This window comes from Carettochelys insculpta, chromosome 7, assembly GCF_033958435.1.
Source record: "Carettochelys insculpta isolate YL-2023 chromosome 7, ASM3395843v1, whole genome shotgun sequence".
NCBI lineage: Eukaryota > Metazoa > Chordata > Testudines > Carettochelyidae > Carettochelys > Carettochelys insculpta.
Genome location: NC_134143.1, coordinates 5175285 through 5193411, shown reverse-complemented (window position 1 = coordinate 5193411; position 18127 = coordinate 5175285). Strand labels below are relative to the sequence as shown.

Genomic DNA, 18127 nt, shown 5'->3' with positions numbered 1-18127 from the left:
TAACATAGACATGGCCTTAATTGCTTGCACAAGAAGTGCAAAGCAGTAATATATTGGTCGTAGGTTGGACTGCCTCTTGGACTTCGAGATTTGATCTCAGGATTTGTTTCACTCTGCATAAATGGATTGTCCATTAACTTGACAGAGTTAATGTTTGCAAAGGCTAGCGTAGATATTGTGCAAACCTTTATTCTGGGTATGAATATTATTAACTTGAGGAAAACATCACGTACCAACATAAACCAGTGGGATAAAGGCAGCCTCTGCAGTTGTTTCCCTCCCTCTCCTCACCCACCTAATGCTTTTCTTGCTCTTGATCACTCCAGCCTCCAGTCAGTTCCCTCATAAAAACACAGCCTCTCTATATGTGCTGTCATCTGACGCACCTCCCCATGGCTGGTTTCTATCGCAGTAGTTGAATTCAGAGCTATTTGGTGTAGGCAGTTTGAGGAATGCAGCTGGAAGAGCAAATGCTTATTTTTTGTGGATTGCCAGAATGAATCACACTCCAGAGGAGAGTCATTGCCTCCCTCATCTTTAAAGACTAACAAAAGTGCAACATTTCTGCTGCTTTGGTTTGTTGGAGTACAGACGAACACCACCACCTCTCTGTTACTATTCTTGTTGAGTGACCCTTTCTTATCCCTGCTGTGGAAGTACCTTCCCTGGCCCCTAATTTGAGTTCTCAGCATTTGTCTATATAAATGTTACATTAACAGAAACTTCATTTTGTAATTCATTTTAAACTGCTTCCAAAGGGACATAATGTAATCTGGAAGGGTTTTTATTTCAGAATAAGCATCATTGTGGTGGTTTACACCTGTGTAATAGTTTGTTGTCCCAGCTTACCTTACAGCGGTATAACCTCCCTTGTAGACAAGTCCTTCATTCCTTTGACTTGAAGCCAGAACTATGTTGATGGAAAAGTGGTGATTGTACAGTAAACACTAAGTCAGAGCTGTGGTGTTGTTACCGTCCCATGTGTAATCCTGACCTCAGCTGCCATTACGTGATTTAGAAAACTTACTTTTGTGGTCAGTCTCTGATGCCAACGGGTAACTTAGCAAACCACAGCAAGCAGTTTCTGTTCAGAATCAGGCTGTAACTCCAGTGTACTGGGTCTCTTAGAGGTTTGCAGCAGTGTAATTTCATAACTGGTGTCTATTTCTCTAATACAAATGAGTACTAAGATGGGCTTTTAATGAAGCCATCACAAGCCTCATGCAGCCATGAAAACAGCTTGCTGTTTATTTTACTGGAAACGATTTACACCTATTTATTTTTTTGCAGGGAATGGGTGTGTGTGATTACATTTAATTGACACATTTGCACTGGTATTAATGGAAACTAGCAACTGAACGTGGAAAAAGACGGGAAAAGTTGGAGCAGATAGAAAGGGGGTTAATATCTTTTCTAGACAGTGCCCGTGAAGCAGACGAACCCAAACTTTAATGGACATTAAACAGATCTTAGCTACGTTAAGTAAGAGACAAAGTTGCTAGGAGGAATAAACCACATTACATCTAACCACGTAATCAGTGTGCCAATTAATGGTACTTGTTGGTTTGTAGCGGTGGCCTCTCCCTGCCCTCCGTTTCTCTAGCTCACAAAGCCTTGTCTGACTGCTACCACTGCAGCGTGTTAGCCATGTGGGGACAGCCCAGCGGGTCCTTGGGTGGGTTTGGTTTGCACCAGCGCAGAGGTACAGCTCCCGTGCAGGGAAGAGCGGCCCTGAGGTGCGCTCTTCCACCCTTGGATGTAGGGGGCCTCGAGCGGATGTGCTCAGTTGAATTTGCAGCTGCCCCCCTCCACCGTGGGGCTAAGTGCTGCCCCCCGTTAGCAGTAAGGACACTGGAGGGGAGCCCGGGCTCCTGCCCACCGCCTGCAGGGGAGACCAGGCAGATGCTCGAATTAGGGGAGTATCAACTTCAGGGCGGTAATTTAGGCAGCTGCCGTCTTGTAACTCAGCGTGGCCTTTCCCTGCAGCGTAGACCTGCCCGCCGTGCCGGGCCCTCCCTGCGCCCCGGGGGAGAGAGACAGCGCTGCCTGGCGCCTGCTGGCGCGGCGACACCGGCGGGGGGCTCTGCCCAGCTCCCCGCGCAGCACCCACGGCCCGGGGGGGGCGGGTCCGGGCCCGGTTCCCACGGCCACGGGCGGGAGGGGTCCGGGCCCGGTTCCCACGGCCCAGGCCCGGTTCCCACGGCCACGGGCGGGAGGGGTCCGGGCCCGGTTCCCACGGCCGGGGGGAAGGGTCGGGGCCGGGCACTGCGGCACCTCCCGCTCACGGCCCGGCCCGGCTGGGCTGAGGGGCTGCGGCCGCGCGTCTGCTGCTGCCAGGGGCGTCCCTGGGGCCGCGGCGGGGGCTGCAGCGACCCGACCCGACCCCTCCCCTCCCGCGGGGCCCGGCCCGGCCCGGGGCGGGAGCGGGGGCGGGGCGGGGCGGGGCCGGCAGCGGCCACCTCCCTCCCGCCCCCCCCCCCCCCCCCCCCCCCCCCGCTGGCTGCGTCGGGCGGAAGATGGCGGCGGCGCGGCGCGGCGGCAGCGGCTCCCCCAGCGGCCGGAGCGGGAGGCAGCGGCCGGGAGCCCGCGGCCCGGGGCCGGCGTGAGCGGAGGCAGCGCGGGCACCCGCCGGAGCAGCCCCGGGCCCGGCGCGGCGCGGCGCGGCTGGAGGTGAGGCGGGAGCGGGGAGGGACCCGGGGCGGCCCTCGGGAGCAGCGCCCCCCGCCGACCCCCACTGCCAGCGCCCTGCGTCTGGTCCGCCCCCCACTGCCAGCGCCCTGCGTCCGGTCCGCCCCCCACTCCCACTGCCAGCGCCCCGCGTCCGGTCCGCCCCCCGCTGCCCGCGCCCCCCGCCCCCGTCCGGTCCGCCCCCGACTGCCAGCGCCCCCCGCCCCCGTCCAGTCCGGTCCGCCCCGCCCCCGACTGCCACCGCCCCCCCGTCCAGTCCACCCCGCCGGTCCGCCCCCCACTGCCCCCGACTGCCAGTGCCGCCTGTCCGGTCCGCCCCAGCCCCCCACTGCCAGCGCCCCCTACTGTCACTGCTCCCCGCCTCCGTCTGTTCCAGCTGTCCGGTCTGCCCCCGCCCCCCACTGCCAGCGCCCCCGTCCGGTCTGCCCATCTGGTCCGCCCCCGACTGCCAGCGCCCCCTGCCCCCGTCCGGTCCGCCCCTGACTGCCAGCACCCCCGTCTGGTCCGCCCCCGCCCCCTACTGCCAATGTCCCCCGCCCCCGTCCGGTCCTCCCCCGACTGCCAGCGCCCCCCATCCGGTCTGCCCCAGCCCCCCACTGCCACCGCCCCCCGCCTCCATCCGGTCCAGCCATCTGGTCCACCCCCGACCCCCACTGCCAGTGCCCCCTTCCTGTTCACCCAGCACCCCTGCCCGGTCCGCCCCTACTGCCAGTGCCGCGCCCAGCCCAGCCCAGCCCTCTCTGCCCGTGTCTTCCCTCCGATTTCTGCCGGTGCCCCTGTCCTATCTCGGACTGTCAGTGCCACTCGGTGCCCATGTTCTCCATCTCATCCCTGCTAGTGCCCCCCACTGCCAGTGCCCCCGTCCTGTCCTGTTTAATCCCTGCCAGTGTTCCCTACTGCCAGTGCCCCTTCCCATCCCATCTCATCCCTGCTAGTGCTCCCCACTGCCAGTGCCCCCGTCCTGTCCTGTCTTATCTCATCCATGCCAGTTCCATGCACTGCCCATGTCCTCCCTCTGATCCCTGCCAGTGCCCCACGTCTCACTTCCAGTGTCTTCTGTCCCATCCTGCCAGTGCCCCCCACTGTCAGTGCCCGCCACCCAGCTGCCTCTCATTGCTTGTACCCTCCTCCCGCCACTGCCATAGATGCTGGCAGTAGGGGTGTGGGGAAGGGGGAGTGCGGCAGACCCCCTGGCGTGAAGTGGCGTCCATTATGTGCATGGCTTATAGTTTAGTTCAGTGGCTCTCAGCACCTCTCCTATAAACATTGTTCCAGCACTCCTGGTCCCTGGTAGTGCCCCTTGCCGTTATTAGTGGGCCCCCATCTGGCTGCCCTGTCACTGCTAATGCTCCCCCCATCGCTGTTAGTGCCCCCTGCAGCCAGCCAGCCACCCCGGCTCAGGCCCTTTGCAGTGCTTGGTCTGGGCTCTTATAGACTCGGCGCTCCAGCCCCTCCTCGGGGTGACTACAGCTCTGGCCGCACTAGCCCTATATGGCACCGTGTTGCTGTCAGCTCCAGGGCAGCCCATCTCAGCCCTTGGGACACAGCTTTTCTGTTGCTAAAGCCACCCCTAACGGGCAGTGGTAGCAAAGAAGAAGCTGTTGTGCCCAGCATGGCAATGTCCACACCAGCTCTTAGGTCAGCATGACTTATTTCACTCAGGGATGTCTCCTTCACATCCCACTGACACTGAGTGGCAGTGTAGACATAGCCATATCTTCTGCTGTAGATGCAGGTAGTCCTTCCATCAACCTGGTCTTTCCCATGGGGGTAGTGAGTTAACAAAAGCCCTTCCATCAGAGAATCTGAAACTCATGGAAGATTAGGGTTGGAAGAGTCCTCAGGAGGCATCTAATCCAACCCTCTGCACAAAGCAGGACCAACCCCAACTAAACCATCCCAGTCAGGGCTTTGTGAAGCCCAGCCTTAAAAACTGCTGAGGATGGAGATTCTTCCACCTCCTTAGGCAATGCATTCCTGTGCTTCACCAGCCTCCTAGCGAAACGGTTAATCCTAATAGCCAAACTCGCTCTCCCTCACTGCCACTTGAGACCATTGCTCCTTATTCTGTCATCTACCACCACAGAGAACGCCCTGGATCCATCCTCTTTGGAGCCCCCTTACAGGTAGCTGAAGGCTGCTATCAAATCCCATTTCACTCATCTCTAATGCAGATTAAATGAGCCCACTTCCCTCAGCCTCTCCTTATGAATCATGTGCTGCAGCTCCCTAATCACTTTTGTTGCCCTCCCTTGGACACTCTCCAATTTGTCCACATCACTGTAGCATGCAACTGCGCTATGGTGCTGCAGTGGCAGGGGTGCGGTGACTGTACTGTAGATGTAACTTGAAATGCCTGTCGCTATATCTGTGCACTTTTGAGCTACCTGTACAGGCTGACGGAGCTGTCCAAGTGGCTAGTAATGGGGGCACTTAGTTGGGTGTCTTCCTATATGCCCAGGTCCCCTCCACCTCTCCAAGTTGGTTACTGAGTTGTGGCTTCCTGCCTGGATGAAGTTGGGGCAATTCATAGGCGCTGTGCTTTCTTTGGTTCTGATGAAGCAGCAGAAGAGATGAGGATGCACCTGCTTTGGGAGAAACAGGCCACCAAGAGGAACCCCAGAAGCACAGAGTCTGCCTCCTCTGAAACCACCCCCCCACCTCATGCATCTGATGAAGTGGGTCTTTGCCCATGAAAGCTTATGCTCCAAAATATCTGTCAGTGTATAATGTGCCACAGGACTTCTTGTTGTTAAGTTCTCTCTTCTCCCTTCAGCCACCACATAGAATAACTGAATCTGTTTAAAGTATTCTCTCTCTAAGGACTTTAAGCCCATGGTTAAAGGAAGAGTTTGTTTTGTTTTCATTCTTTTGATAGAGAGTAACTTCCACAAAGTCAGACAGTCTGGAGTGGAAGCAGTCTGCTTCTCAGGGCAGTTCATTACCTTACAAGAACTTCTGTCTGAATCACTTCTTCTGAACGCTTCCTGTCCTATCTCATTCTCCCTCAGAGCCCTGGTTTTTACTGGAGTTTCACTTGGATACCAGATTCTTATTCATGATTTCTTTAAGATGTTGAGTGATGCTTAGATCACATTCCACTGCAAAAGTCCTATTGACATTACACACTTTTATTGTGTTTAAATGTGACCCTGTATAGTTGAGTTAGATGGCATAATGCTGACCCTAAGTGGTGCAGTCAGCAGAAATTAGGACAGATGGTGTTCAGCATCATGTCTGAGAACAGTGATTAAGCCCCCTGGTATGAGAGCAAACGTGGTTTGGCCTGGTCTATGTTGGCCTCAGTCATGTTCAGCACTGTGTCATCTAACTCAGGTTTTTCACAGCCGTGATGAAACATGATCAAATGAGGTAACGACGACTGGGTTGGTGGTATAAGAAGCAATTCCAATATTTGTACATCTGTTAGAGGAGATAAAGCACTCGTGCGATGAAAAAGGCTGCCTGCGTTCAGGATTATCTCCTCATTGATTTTCTTGTATATTTACTACATTCCTTTTTGCATTTTTTCACCCCTTCACAAATTTCCCAGTCTCTGTTAAGCCACTCTTCCCACTCTGTGCTCACCCCGTTCACTTTTTTCTTTTCATGTAGCCCTTCATGTTTGCTCTTCTGCTCATTCCAGCCCTGATTGGTTAATTCCTAACCATGGCTCCCATCCATCTATCAGTCCAGCTATGTCTACACTAGCCCAAAACTTTGAAATAACCATGCAAATGGCCATTTCAAAGTTTACTAATGAAGCGCTGAAATACATATTGAGCGCTTCATTAGAATCCCGGCGGCCATGGCACTTCGAAATTGACACGGCTCGCCGCCGCATGGCTCATCCAGACAGGGCTCCTCTTCGAAAGGACCTCGGCAACTTTGAAATCCCCTTATTCCAATCTGCTGTTAGGATTTCGAAGTTGCCAGGGTCCTTTCGAAAAGGAGCCCCATCTGGATGAGCCGTGTCAATTTCGAAGTGCCATGGCTGCCAGGATTCTAATGAGGCGCTCAATATGTATTTCAGTGCTTCATTAGTAAACTTCGAAATGGCCATTTTGAAGTTTTGGGCTAGTGTAGACATGGCCTCTGTGTTGCTAAATCTCCATTTCAGTGGTTTTTGTTTTTGTAGGCTGCAAACATGTCTTTTAAAACAGCTTTGTTTCTGCCTATGGGATTTTAACATAGTGCTATTAGATATTTGAAAGAGGAGTGACTATATACTTCAGTATGCATTCCTAAACACAGAAAACAGCAAATCTATGCAGTTTGTGTCCACCCCCCTGCCCTGCCCCGGTCACATAAGTGAAAAGTTACTGTCCTTCAAGGCAGGTATCAGAGGGTCATGTCCACCCAGCATTCCCCATTTTCCTAAAGGCTTCTCTGCACAGGAAACAGTGCAAAATAACTAGCCCCGATTAAAAGAATTTATATGTGGAGTTATTCTGGAATAAGACACTTGAAAATCTATTTGGATTAAATTAATTCAGAATAAGGCACGGTAATTCTGGGACAAGAGTGTACACACCAGGAGTTAATGCAGCATAACTAATCTGCTTTAAATGCACAGCCTAACTTTTTCTGGCTTCATTTTCACATACAGACAAGTCCTAAAACTGTGCTGGGGAGGGGAGAAGAGGCCTGATGCATTTTTGGTTGCACTACAGTAGAGTCTCACGAGTCGCGAACTTAATGTTTGCAAATTCAGTTATTCGCGAGCAGCTGCTTCCTTGGGCAGGAGCGCCGGTGGCCGCCGCTTCCCCCGGGGCTCCAGGCACCCTGTATTTGCAAAAAATCCACATTTGTGAGGGTTCTAAACATGGAAGCGTCACGAATGTTGAGACTGCACTGTATTTAGAGACCTATCAAATAGAAGACTGAGAGGAGTGTGCAGGAGTGAACGAACATATGTGCTAGAATACTTGCATGTTTTCTGTAATGTCTAGCAGCTGCTGTGATGTTATCAATGGTATAAACTCTTGTGAGGGCATAGTTTACCACTCTCATCTACCCTTCATATGCTGTGTCCTTGCTGTGTAAGAGTTGACACCTCTGGGTTAGAAGGCACCATGGTAAAGATGCCTTGGCCTAGTCTACACTTGGTGGAGAAGGTGAAGAATGATCCAAGTGTCAAGAAGGCATGTGTGTTTCCTGGAGCCATGCATGTCTCTAGAGCAGTGTGAGAGAGGGTTTGATGTTGTCTCCATCTCTCTGTGGTATGTCTGGAAGGTGCAGTGATAAAGTAGCAAAGAGCTGCACAGGTAAAATAATCTGGTCCGTTGTAATTAGCAGAGTCATTTACATATGAGCTCTCACTCATTTGCCTTTTTTAAAGGAGTGCATCTCCATCCATGAGAATAGCACAGGTCAAAATCCCCCAGCACTCGTACCAAATCTCTTTTAATTGGCCTCATTTACACCCTAAGAGTGTACTTTATTTTGCTGTCCTTCAAATTCCCCTCCCCAGGTTGTAAGTAATTTATTGCGGGGTATATTACAGGTGGAAGAACAGCCTCTGGCCATCAGCAACCTTTCTGGTATGTCAGATTTCCAGCTTAACAGGCAGCTGCAGCAGAATTTGCGGGTGCCTGAGACGATGCTGCAGCAGCATAAGCAATTTGTGGTATTGCTCAGGTTTGATGCATCCATTCTGTCCAGGTTCCTTGAGCATATGGAGACAACTGGGTTAATGGTCTGGTTGATTCTCTCTCCTAGCTTGCTGGTGACTTTGCTGATGTCCAGAGTATTTGAGTTCCATTTCTCCCTTTCTAGCCGTTTTTTGGAGATCTATTCTTGAATATAAGTATTTTTAGATTGCGCTTTTGCTTGAAATTAGACTCTGAACTGAGCAGAGAGCTACCAGATGCATATATTAGTGCATGTTTTTAATAGTCCATCTAGCCCAGGTGTCCTTTAAATACTTAAGATCAGTGTATTGTTGCTGAAAATAGGGGAAACACTCTTTAGTTAGAATCAAACGTAATAATGCAGGTGGGTGCAGCTGCAGGCTTTTCCAAATTTATACCTCAGCACTTCAGCCTGGACATGCAAGAATGCCCCCAGAGGTCTGTCAAGGCACCTCTTTCCGAACTTCTAGCTGTCCTGTCCTCACAGCCATATTTACAGAGCTTAGCTTTTTGGCAGTGTTTGCCTGAGAACCGTGCCAGAGTTCAAAATAGGAAGAAGGGCTCTTTCGAAAGTGGGGCTTATTTTTGAAAGAACCCCGTCCGCGTTGCTTTTTTTCCTCTCAGAGGACTCTCTTCCAAAGAAGGATTATGCAAATGAAGCATGAGATATGAAGATCAGTGCCTCATTTGCATTCCTCTTTCAAAAGAGGAATGCAAGTGTAGGTGTAGCCTCCGTGTGTGAGCTATGGGAGAACACAGCTGAGGTCTGCCTATGTGAAAGGTGTATGGATCCCTTACTTCTGGAAGCTCCTCCTGTGCCATTCAGGACTTCTGATCACTAAAATTTTGACCTTGAGCTAAGTGATTGTCTGTTAACTTGAGGAAGTTTTCATGTTTGTAAGGGCTACTTTAGTCCTTTCCTGAAGGTTTATTTGGTGCAGCAAATATTTGTGTTTACCCAGGGAAAACATCACAAGATCTGTATTTTGTTTGTTTATTTTCAGTGAAATAATACTTGCTTTCTTGGTTCTTTTTAAAGCTATCACAAAAGCTCTCCAAACAAGATGAGATGTGGTTGCATTATTTCTGTAGGATCTCAGTCAGCTTTTTGTAGACTGAATGGACTGAATAACTCAAAATAAACAAGACAGAGTAGCTTCACCCACAACCTGCAAACACACTGATGACCCTGGAAAAATCCTAAGAAACATCTGTCTCTGCAGAGTGTTTGTAGCTGTGTACAACTAAGAAGTTACTCCTGCTGGGATTATAGCACATTTAGTATTGACAGTGTTTCTAGCTGCTTTCAGGGTGAAAAGTTAATTGTCTTAACTCAGCCTAAATGCTTCAGTCTGCCTCCCCAAGGAGCAAATTTAATTCTCATTAAATATAAATGATGGAGTTAAACATTAAAATTAACCATAATTAGATACAAACTTCCATATTCCCTAGGAAAATCATAGAAAGATAGGGATGAGAAAGACATGTTCATCTGGTGACCTCCAGCAGAGGATTGTTTTCTGCCTTATGTTATTAAGTGTGCTACCCCTCATTAATACAGAGTTGATGGGTGGTGCCTCATGCATGTCTGGAAGTCAGGTTCAGCAGCACTCAAACCTCTAAAAAAACAGGAAGAGTAGAACAGTGGGTCTAATGCTATGAGTTTGGACCCCAGAGTGAGTTGTGACCCCATTTTAATGTGGTGACCAGGGCTGGTTAAAACGTGTTGGGTCCTGGGCCCCACTGCTCAGGACTAAAGTCAAAGTCCAAGGGCTTCCTCTCTTGATGTCAGGTCTGGGTTCCCCACCTCGACTCTGAAGAACAGTAAGTAGTCATGGGGTGAAAGGGAAAGTCCTCTCATGGACTGATAACTCGATAAAAGGTGGGCAAGAGAGAGCAGGAATAAACGGTCAGCTTTTAGAATGGAGAGAGGTAACTAGTGGTGTCTCTCAGTGTCTGTATTGGGACTGATCCCATTCAGTGTATCCATAAATGAGAAGGGGGCAATCTGTGAAGTGTCAACGTTTGCGTGTGGTACAAAATTGCTCAAGGTGGTTCAGTCCACAGCAGACTGGGAAGAGCTTCAAAAGGATCACGCAAACCTGGGTGACTGAGCAACATGACAGATGAAATTCAATGTTGATGCAGTAAACTCTTTCACAGCCAGCATTTTATTATCCTGAACTCTCAGTAACTGGCATTTTCTCCATAAGAACATTTTAGTTATGTTTTCCATAAGTACAGCATAGTGAGATTCCCATCCCAAAAAAGATGTGCAGGTTGAACTGTCTCGTTTGCCAGACCATGGATGTTTCTGGATCATAGAGCCCCAGTGGCTGGGAGTGTGGGCTAGCCAGGAGTCCAACAGTAGGGGTCCACTTTCTGAGAGCCGACCAGGACCAGAGCCCAGCGGCTGGGGCCATTGGCCAGGAGTGAAACTGATAGCCAAGAGGGAAGTCTGGGAATGTGGGCTGGTGGTCAGCAGGGCAGCATTGACGTCCCCTGGTCTGGGAAACCCCCTGGTTTGGGAACAGTCTGGTCCCCAGGGTGCCAGATACGGGAGGTCAGACCTGTATTAGAATTGGCAAAGGTACAGAGAATGGCATCAAAATCATGAGGGATGTAGAACAGGGTGGTGCGGAGATTAAATGAGAGATTAAAAAGACTTGGGCCATGTCTACACATGACCCTCCCTTTTGGAAGGGGCATGTTAATGAGGCACTTCAGAACAGGTCAATGAGGTGCTGACATGCATATTCAGCGCCTCATTAGCATAATAGCTGTCAGTGGCGTTTCGAAAGCGCTGCTTTCAAAACGCAGACTGGCTGTATAGCCACGGGTGCTTCGAAATAAACCCCACTCTTCGAAATTCCCTTATTTCTCAAAATGAATTGGAAAAAGGGAATTTTGAAGTGTGGGGTTTATTTCAAAGCACCTGCGGCTATACAGCCAGTCTGCATTTCAAAAGCAGCACTTTCGAAGTCCAGCTGGCCACCGTTATGCTAATGAGGCGTTGAATATGCATTTCAGCACCTTATTGACCTGTTCTGAAGTGCCTCATTAACATGCCCCTTCCAAAAGGGAGAGGCATGCATAGAGACAGCCTTTGACTTTCCAGATTGTAGAAGAAATGATGGGCAGGGGGAGGATAGGATAGAGATCTACAAAAGCAGAGTAAATAAAGAAATATTATTTACTCATAACACAAGAACCTGGGATCATCCAATGAAATTAATAGGCCGAAAATTTAAAATACCCAAAGGTAGTATTTTTTTCACACGACTTTTAGTTAACTTCTGGAACTCTCTGCCAGAGGATGTTGTGAAGGCCAAGGTGTTGGTTAAAAAAAAACTTGGATAAATTCATGGAGGGTAGGTCCATCAATGGCTGTTAGCCAGGACGAGTAGGGATGCTCGATGTCCCCAGCCTCTCTTTGTCAGGGTTGCAAATGGGCAGCAAGGGATGGATTGCTTGATGATTGCCTGTTCTCTTCTCTGGGGCACGGGCATTGGCCACTGTCCGAAAGCAGGGTAATGGGATAGACTGAAGGAGTGTTGGTCTGGTGCAGCAGTATGGCCACTCTTATGCTGACGAAAAACAAAGATTCTACTGCTCTCTTCTGACTCCTCTCATCTTACCCTTGGGGAAATTGTGTGCCAATTGCTAACTCTTCTGCGCACACTTTTAAAGTTCTGCATATTTTGTCTAAATAACACAAAATAATCACGCCAGTTTCAGTTATTTTGGTATGCGTTGCAAAATACCTCTCAGCATGTATGTCTATAACAAGACAGAAAAAAACATTAGGAAATGTTTTTTGGCAAATACATTTCTTAACAGCTTTTTTAAAGCAGAACTTTGAATATTAATGTTGGTTGTTCCTTAGCCCCTCCCATTAAGTCAGGCACATTGTCTTTTGTCCCTGCACCCTCATTCAGGCACCCCTTATCTCCACGTGTGCCTGACTCTCCCTCCCTGCCATCCCCATACATTCCTGAACCCCGGCTCAGCAACCCCCGTACCCCATTCTGTGTCCCTGTATCTCTATGCTGCTGCCCTTATCTCCACATAGCCCTGCATCCCCACTCCCACTCAGCCCCCCCACCCCATTCTATCCCACTCACTAGCCTTTCTGAACCCCAGTCCACGTGACCCTCCCAGCAGTCTCATATGCCAGTCTCTCTCTCTCTCTCTCCAGCCTATATCCTACGCCTCCTTACCTAGTCCTGTGAAGAATGTGGCCTTTTTGTCTTCCTTGTTGGCTGCTGGCTGCTCTGCCTGGTGAGCTGTCAGCCTTTTGTTCTGGTGCCACAGCAAACATGCAGCAGCATCTCTCCGACAGAATGTATTTTCTGCAAAAATTGGGTGTGGGGGAGAGCAGGGGGGATGAGAGGAAAGGGTGTAAATTCTGCTTGTGCACAGTGGCACAGAATTCCCCCAGGGAACTGTCTGCAGTCACTCTCAGCCTGTGCTCTACCCCTCTTCCTCCTGTGTTATTTTCCCCTGCCACTGTGAGAGATCACGTCTTAAACCAATATTTCCAGAACAGCTCCCTGACTCCAGGAGATGAAGAAAACACGTGCCATTAGGATATGTTAGGACAAGTGTTTGTTCTTCGTATCATCCCACAGTGCGTGGGACAGTGAGGCCTTGGCCTGAGGCTGTAGGAGCATAGACCTTCCCACAGTAAAACTTGTCATGGTTTGTGCAAAATATTGATTTTGCTTCCCCACCTCCCACTCCTAAGTAGGGCCTTTAAAAGCAGATTCTCTCTCTCCCCATAATCGTATCTGATTTCTTGAAGCAGTTTTATTGGTTTCTGTATGGTGGGCTTAAGATTTTAAATCAAAGTCATGTTTAAGTATTGTTCTGATTACAAGTACTGTTAAATGTGACTGTACTTGGGTTTGCTACTCAATTCTCTTGCATCTCTCTATTACTGTTGTATAATTACCCTGTTTTTGTGTCAGGATCTCTCTATCTACATTTTCATGTTGCTGAATGGAGATGAAGTGAATGGCCCCGGGGGCAGATGGCTAACGTGCTGCTTCAGGTATAAAGAGCACGTCTACGCTGCCCCACAGGTCGTACTTTGGGGGTGTGACTCAAGATGTTGCACTTGTGGATGCTGCGGGCATGCACTTGAAGGTCCCTTATTTGCACTAAAGTAGGGAGTTGTAGTACCTAGTATCATCTGTTGAGTTATGTAATGGCATGACATTTTCAGTCGTTGCTGCTTTATGTTTCAACAGTGGTTTGTATGTTTTTGGGGTTATTTGGGGTTTATTTTTTTTTACCACTGTTGCACACTGAGCATAGGTATCTGTGGAGCTGTCCACATTGGTGCTGGTCTTTCCTATGTAGTTATAGCTAATTTAGAAGCCAGCATGGATTCTGAATATTTCAAATGTCTTTTCAGCATGCATTACTTTGTGTTTCTCAGCACTGAATGTCATCTGTTTCTGTGCTGCCACTCTCTTGTATATTTTGACATTGCGCAGTCTTTAGTCTTGACTCACCTAAGTAATTTTATCATCTCACAATTTTGCTTTGTGGCTCAGTCAGTTTTCCAGATTATAAGTTAATAGAGGAGAAACAGCAACCTATCAAGGCTGTTCCCCACTCTGGGGTCCCACAAGAGGCTTAAAATTACCTTGCTTCAAGAGGCATCTGCTTCAAATCTTCCCAAGGTGACACCTTCCCTGACCTTAGAAGGTAGTTGCCACGTCCAAGTGAGAAAAGCATCCTTTAGAACCCAGAAACATACACTTGGTATGTCTTCTTATGGGGTGATCCCAAATGCTTAACGCTCCCTTAGGACAGAGCTTGAAAACAAAGCGGTAGAAGTTAAACTGCAATCGCTGATAGTTGACCTTTTGCTCTTAGGCATGCATACATAGAGAACCTCCTCTGGGACACAGGAATCAAAATTATTGCCTTAAAGCAGGTGATTTATTTTAAAAAAAACCAAAAAGATATGTGGTAAAGCCTACTTGGTTGCTAGGTGTTACAAAGCAACTAAAGAATAACCTAGATTAAAGCACAGAGAATTAGTCCCCCGGGATTCAGTTTATAAATTATAGTGTACAGGGGGTACATCAGCCAGCCTCAGAAGTCCCACACCAAACCCAAAATAAAAAACAACCTGATTATGTCAACTAAAGATTTCCTCTCTACTTACATACCTGTACTCCCAGATTTCTTTGGAGGCCTGAATATTTACTGAAATCCTCCAAGCCTGGTGCAGATACAAACCGTTTGTCTCGCTCCCTGCATCTGGCCATGCAAAGGACCCTCTCAGCAGGTAACTGCTTCAATTCAAAATGCCCCTCTCTCTTCCCATTGGCTCACTTGGCTGTTGGCCAGAACGGAACCTGCTGTCTCTGGGTTTAATCCTTTACAGGAAAAACAAAAGAGCAAACAAGCAGTCCTGTAGCACTTTAAAGAGTAACAAAATGTTTTGTTAGGTGATGAGCTTTCGTGGGGCAGATCCACTTCTTCAGACCTGGAGATACTGCTGTACTGGAAATACTGAAGAAGTGAGTCTGCCCCATGAAAGCTCATCACCTAATAAATCATGTTGTTACTCTTTAAAGTGCTACAGGACTGCTTTTGTGTTTGGTTAAGATACAGACTAACACAACTATCTCTCCGTTACTGTGCCTTCACGGTCATTCATTCACGACAAGCCTGTACAAAGTTAAAGCTGTAACCCAGTTCCCATTTTAAGACTTGCTTTTCAGCTCACCTGTAAAACCCCCACAAACAGCGGGCTATAAGGCTAGCAGTTGGCAAAAGAAACAAGGCTGTGCTGTATGCTCCTAAGAGCTCTTATGGCCCTGCCTCTGTCTCCTTTCTCCTTCTAATTCTGTTTTACCGTTTTCCCCCCCGCCCAACACTCTCAGGTGAGGGAGCAAGCTGGTCACTAGAGATCTTAGTGTGAGTTGTTGTGAGTGGAGGTGACACACTAAATAACAGAAGATCCTGGAGCTGAGGAAGCTTCCCACCTTTGTTGGATTGGTCAAGTTGTCAAGTTCTGATTGCGGCTTGTACGTGTGGGCTCCACCGTCACTGTCTTGAAGCCTTTCTCTGGTAGCTCCCAGTTAGTTTGGTAAGTAGTGCCAGCTAGATTGGCACATCCCTCTGGTCTTCACTCCTTCCCTTCCTCACTCCAGAGGATGGGATCCGTGTTGTTGGACAGCTGTTTATAAATGTGCAGCTTTCTGCAGAAAGCGTTCTGGTTTTGGTTTTCCACTCAAGTATTTGTTCCCCTGCCCACCTCGGATACACAGGCTAGATTTTCTGCTCTCTTTAGCACATCTCCTTCCCACCACTGACTTCCCAATCATTTCTGCCACACTGGATGGTGTTTGGAAGTGGAAGTAAGCTTCTGCCACTAGAACGTGTTAGTATAAGTAGCTTCTTCCTGGTATCTCCCCAGAGCGATAAAGAGTTTTACCTGAAAGAAGTGGAAAAATAAATGGAAGTGGAAAAATGCTATTTTACCTGAAAGAAGTGGAAAAATGCTATTTAGAGTGCTCATACCTTTCTTTGGATATGTTTTTAGCTTCCTGCTGCTCATTTTGTGGGAGGGAAAGGATGGGTAAGAACATATTGGCATTCTGCACATCAGGAGACCAGAACTCAGAAGTGCTCAGTACTGTACAAACACAGAACAAAAAGCCCCTGCCCCAGAGTATAAGGATATAACACTCGAAAAAGTAGTGGTGGTTGAGACATCATTCTAGTTTGAAACTGAAGTTGGTCTGAAGGATGAAGAGTACTTATGAACAACTAGGCCTAAGAAGCTGTGTTTAATGATCTTAAGAATTGGGCCAGATTAAGAGACTGGAGGCAGTACGATCTTTTGCCCAAGAGATAAGGTACTGGAAATTGCAAAGCGAGTTTCCTCTGTGCTACCCCACCACCGTGCTTCCTACCCTAAGCTGGAAGAACTGCTGCGAGGGAGTCAATGGCAGCTCGCTCTGCATCACCCAGTTAGTGCAGAGCCTCTGTAGTTAGACTGCCAGCAATGGCTCTAAAGACACCAGTGTTAATGTATTGAGCAAACCAGGTCACCAAGAGCCTGTTACCCAAGCGCTCTGCCCTCTGCACAAGCTGCCCAATGAATCCCGAGTGCAGTAGAGGGTATCTCTTGTTACGTTTAGAGCTCCTCTTAGGATTGTGGTATGTATGAGATATTGGTTTCTCCTATGCAGTTGGACCCTCTCTTGGCAGTTGTGTTCTACTTTAACTTTGTAATTCTTCACATGTTTGGGTGAAGGTGGGAATGTGGAGGGAGATTTGTGGGCACTGATGGCAGAACTTTCATAAGTGCTCAGCCAAGATCCTGGAATCCTCATCAAAATGGGGATATACCTATCTCATAGAATTGGAAGGGGCCTTGAGGGGTCATTGAGTCCAGTCCAATGAGATAAGATTGCCCACTGATCTCACTATATTTAAAGCTCAATGCAACATTCAAGCTTAACTTAAGTTTCTTATGATAAACTATTCTGAAATACAATTGAAAATCCCACCTGTCCTGTAACCCATTAAGTAACTTTCTCACAGGGCCATCAGACAGCTGTCATATAACATATGGTCACTACTGATTTGATTCAAATTTGCAATTGGGAGCTTCACTGGGACGGGCTCTTCTTATCCTGCAATGCCATTCAGACAAGTCATTGTACCTGGGCATGTTGAAAATTCCTAAAAAAATTGTTGTTTCTCTTGGTTTAGGAAAGTGGCAGCTCTGCCATTTTTATAGCGATTAGTCGCTTGTTGGAATTGCTCAGGCATGATATTTTTCTCCTGGGATAGAAGAAGGGCTGGATCTGCATTCTTTAACTTGCTTCCTTGGGTCAGCTCCCAGCTCAATTTGCTTTGCTGTTATATTAGTACCAAAATACCATGCAGCTTTAAACGTGTTGGCTAAAGTTTGTCTAAAGTGACTAGTGGTTTTGGGAGCCCCGGTGTTTGGGACTCAACCTGAGGCATCTTATTGGAGAAGTTTGCTTAACGGTGGGGAGGGGCTCAGCCCTTTCTGAAAATCAGCATGCCTTTAAAGTGTTATGTTGGATACTCCAAATCACTAGTCACTTTTGAAAAATCTTGGTTTGTACCACATCTTCGCATGTAGTCATGTGGTGGAGCAAAGGAATCCCCTTTCTTGCTGGCCAAACTAGCCCAGGCATCTTGCTGGCACAGAAATCCTACCACTTCTCCTTGTGTATCAGTGTGTGCTGAGTACAGAAGTCTGCGGGCAGCCAAAGGATGCAAAGAACTCCCCTGTCCTAGCTAGTGTTTCATTATTCTCTCTGCCTGAGGCTTGACAGCCTTGGGTTTTGGTTTTTTGAGCTAAAAATCTTTAACGGGTTATTTGTTTTCACAGACTTAGGAGGGTTTGAAATAGCAGTTACCCCAGGGCATTTGACTCAAGATTGCAGGAGTAAGTGCAGTCAGCAGAGACCCCAATGCTATCTGTAAACCAGACTGTCATAAAGGTACCTCACAATGCTTTGCAGCTTCTCACTCCAGTGAAGTGTATCATCCTGTAAAAGCTCAAGGACCAGCCAGCTCCTTTTGGCCTCTCCCAGGCGCCTTCGGCTTGGTTGATGGGCTGGAGGCGGGGGAGTGGGTTCCAAACAACGCATTAATCGTTTTGCTGTACAGTAAACCCTTGATTTAATAGACCCTGATATAGAGGACTTCGGAAATAATGGATGCTATCTGCCAGCCTCCCCCACCCCAAATAAATGCCAGAGCCTCACCAGAGCCGCCGCTGGGGCCAGAGGAGCTGC

At 48.5% G+C, this 18127-nt stretch overlaps 1 protein-coding gene across 6 annotated transcripts in view; it reads left to right on the top strand.

Annotated features, from left to right (window-relative positions):
• The first annotated feature begins 2516 nt into the window (after positions 1–2516).
• Positions 2517–18127, top strand: part of NDST2 (N-deacetylase and N-sulfotransferase 2) — a 221777-nt gene continuing 206166 nt past the window's right edge. For all 6 annotated transcript variants that reach the window (XM_074999762.1, XM_074999759.1, XM_074999764.1 and 3 more), the window contains exon 1: positions 2517–2670. The gene's annotated coding sequence lies outside the window, so the exon portion shown is untranslated. The remainder of the gene's footprint in view (positions 2671–18127) is intronic.